We start from the raw sequence: 3616 nt of genomic DNA on the forward strand, positions 1-3616 counted from the left end.
GTAGCAGATACCTGTAAATTTAAGCACTGACCCTAAATAAAATGCAAAATTTTAAAAAATTTAGTCAGATAAAAATTTATTTAGACAAATGAATTCTAATAATCTTTTGGGAAATAATTAAATATGATTTGCTTCCTTCCTGTTCAGCTAAACACAGATTACTTAGTCATAGCAATTAATAGTTATGCAGGTTTTGTACATGTTGAGAACTCTTTTAAGCTTTTTGCATGCATTATTTCATGTAAGTCCCATAACAACCCTACGTTGTGTGCATTTATATTAATTAAAAGAAAACTGACTGCTATAACAGAGAAGCCCCATAATTTCAGTCCTTTTATTAAAGAATCTATTTTTTCACAGTCATACAATCTAATTAGTCATAATTTGGTGCAGGGAATTGTCAGATACCAATACCCATAGATGCTTAAGACCCTTATATAAAACGGCACAGTATTTGCATATAACCTATGCACGTCCTCCTGTACGTACCCTTTAAATCATTTCTAGATTACTTATAATACTTAATACAATGTAAATTCTATGTAAATAATTGCTGGTACACAGCAAATTCAAGTTTGCTTTTTGGAACATTTTTGAAATTTTTTTTCCGAATACTTTTGATTTGTAGTTGGTTGAATTTGAGGAACACATAAATATTGTCTTCTCTTCACTGACAGTTTGAATCTTTACCTAAACAACTCAGGAATGAAGGAAAAAAATGGATGAAATTGATTCTTCTCAGAATTGAAGACCTTAAGAAATGATGCATTATTTTCGGCTACCTAGATCTTGGGTGAGATCCAAGTTCTTTTCCTCCTTGAGACCCAATGGATTTTTAGCTATTCCTTTGATTCTGTGAGTCTTCTCCATATCTTTCCAATAAGTTCCTTTTTTTTTTTTGAATAATTTGACTAGACTTTCAGTTGAGTTCAATTTTTAAAAGTAGATATAAAGTAGTATATATCACCAAGGTATTTTTTATTACAGCTTTAGTCTCAAAACGACTTAAACTGTTAAGATTTTTAAGTCAATTTGATCACCCAGCAAATAAAGAGAGCTAAAGCTGTCCTTTTATCGAAAAACAAACAAGTAAGTCTCTTTTTGTGCCTACCGCAGCTGTGGCTTGCAGTTCCAAGCATCTGAAGCATGTATCAACTCCAGTAGACTAGAAGCTGTTAACTGACCAGTGTGTTTTCTCCTCATCCATTTACTGGTTCCCACAAACAGAGAATGTCTCCTTATCAGTTTCCTAAGGAGCATACGAAGTATACGCTGACAGGAATTGAACTAAAGAAGATCTCATGCAGCAGTCCATTAAGATTGATGACAAGGTCTGAAATGATACACCATACAGTTGCTGGATTTATGGATGTCATCAATATTGACAAGATTGGAGAGAATTCTGGTCTGATCTATGACACCAAGGTTTACTTTGCTGTTCATCATATTGCACCTGAGGATAGGCCAAGTACAAGTTGTACAACGTGAGAAAGAACTTTATGGGCACAAAAGGAATCGCACATCTGGTGACTCATGATGTTCACACCATCTGCTACCCTGATCCCCTCGGCAAGATGAATGACATCATTCAGATTGATTTGGAGACTGGCAAGATTACTGATTTCATCAAGTTTGACACTGTGTAAAGTGACTGGAGGTGCTAACTTGGGAAGAATTGGTGTGACATCCTGGTTCTTTTGATGTGGTTCATGTCAAACATGCCAATGGCAGCAGCTTTGTCACCCAGCTCTCCAACGTTTTTCTTATTGGCAAAGGCAACAAACCATGGATTTCTCTTCCCCAAGGAAAAGGTATTCACCTTTTCTCTTGCCAAAGAGAGAGAAAAGAGACTGATGGCCAAGCAGAGCTTGAGGTAGCATGATTGGTAGAGTCTTTGTACTTAATTAACGACAATACAGCATGATATATTTTTTAAAGTATGTCCAATTAGAGTAACATCTGGCTGTTGTTCAAAGTGACTCTTTTATCAGTCTCAGTGACCCAGTTGCAAATGACAGAGAGAGAGAGAGAGAGAGAGAGAGAGAGAGAGAGGGAGAGAGAGAGAGAGAGAGAGAGAGAAGAAATGAATATATTCAATGACTCATTGGCAACTCCTGTTGTCTATCTATCATCTATATAGTGAATTTAATTTTTTTCTGATGGCAAACTGATTCTAAATTTCATTGAGCTTTCAAAGCCTTAAACTTCATAAGATAATCTTGTTAAATACAAATATTCTGAGCTACACAAAGGAACATTCTCAGGAGGTCTTGGAGGTCGAATGTAAGCAGATTCTTGTAAATGCAAAATCCCTAGGTCTTGTGTTCTATCTTTAAAAACTATATAGATTTTTGTATTCAGCTCTATGGAATATTCATTTTTTGTTGTTATTTCTACATGACTTTGGACAATGTTCATGCTCTGATACACATATATCATTTATCCTATGGTGTTGAATAGCCTTAGGACACTACCATTTTCCCTTAAGGGCACTAATGATATGTTTGTGAAGCAATCAACAATGTTGCCACAGATAATAACTTTTAAGTTCTCACCTTTAGGGATAGATCATTACCTTTATCACATTGTCATCATCAGTTGTATGTGTGTTCATGTATCATACTGGAAGCCCTGGGCTAAAAATATATACTGATTTGAAAGGAAGAAATAAAACTGCCTTTATTCATCAAGAACAAAATTGTACATGTAGAAAACCTCAAAGAATCTACAAAGATACTCATTGAGTTAATAAGTGGGTATAGCAAAGTTTCAGGATAAAGGACACTATACAAAAGCCCATTGCTTTCCTGTATACAAGCATTGAACAAAAGAAATTTAAAATTTTAAAAATACCATTTACAATAATGCCAAAAATGAAATACTTAGGAATAAATCTGTCAAAACTTGGGTGTGATATATTTTCAGAAAACTACAAAACACTGATGAGAGCAATAATAAAGGACTGTCTATAAATAGAGAAATATTCCATGTTCATGAATTGGAAGGTTCAATTATTAAGATGTCAATTTTCCCCCCTGATCTATAAAATAATTGCAAGTTCAATCAAAATCCCTGCAAGCTATTTTGTAGATATCAACACACTGATTCTGAAAATTATATGGAAGAGCAAATGACTTGGAATAACAAACACAGTATTGAAAAAGAAGAACAAAGTTGGAGAAGTTACACTACTCACTTTAAAGACATATTATAAAAATAATAAAGTGGTATTGGTAAAACAGTAGACACTTAAAACCCAACAAAGATATTCAAATCATTTTTGACAAAGGTGCAAAGGCAATTCAATGAAGAAAGTGTAGTATTTTCATCAACTTGTGCTGGAACTATTACAGGTCCATATGTCAAAAAAAAGATAAAAGGAAAGAACAAAAAGAACTCAGACACAGCTCTTGCACATTATAGAAAAATTAACTGAAAATGGATCACAGACATAAATGTAAAAACTATAATTTTTAGAAGAAAACATAAGATAAAATCTAGATGTCCCTGTGTTTGGTGATGAGTTGTTACATACAACACAACATAAGCATCCGTGAAATAAAAATAATTAATAATTTGTATTTTATGAAATTTATTAAATTAAATTAAAATTTCA

The 3616-nt window shown here is 33.4% G+C and overlaps 1 pseudogene across 1 annotated transcript; it reads left to right on the forward strand.

Annotated features, from left to right (window-relative positions):
• The first annotated feature begins 1230 nt into the window (after positions 1–1230).
• On the forward strand, positions 1231–1877 carry LOC307187845 (small ribosomal subunit protein eS4-like; annotated as a pseudogene). The gene has a single exon. The product of its transcript is annotated as a small ribosomal subunit protein eS4-like (transcript).
• Positions 1878–3616: the final 1739 nt, after the last annotated feature.

This window comes from Stenella coeruleoalba (genome assembly GCF_951394435.1).
Source record: "Stenella coeruleoalba genome assembly, chromosome: 6".
NCBI lineage: Eukaryota > Metazoa > Chordata > Mammalia > Artiodactyla > Delphinidae > Stenella > Stenella coeruleoalba.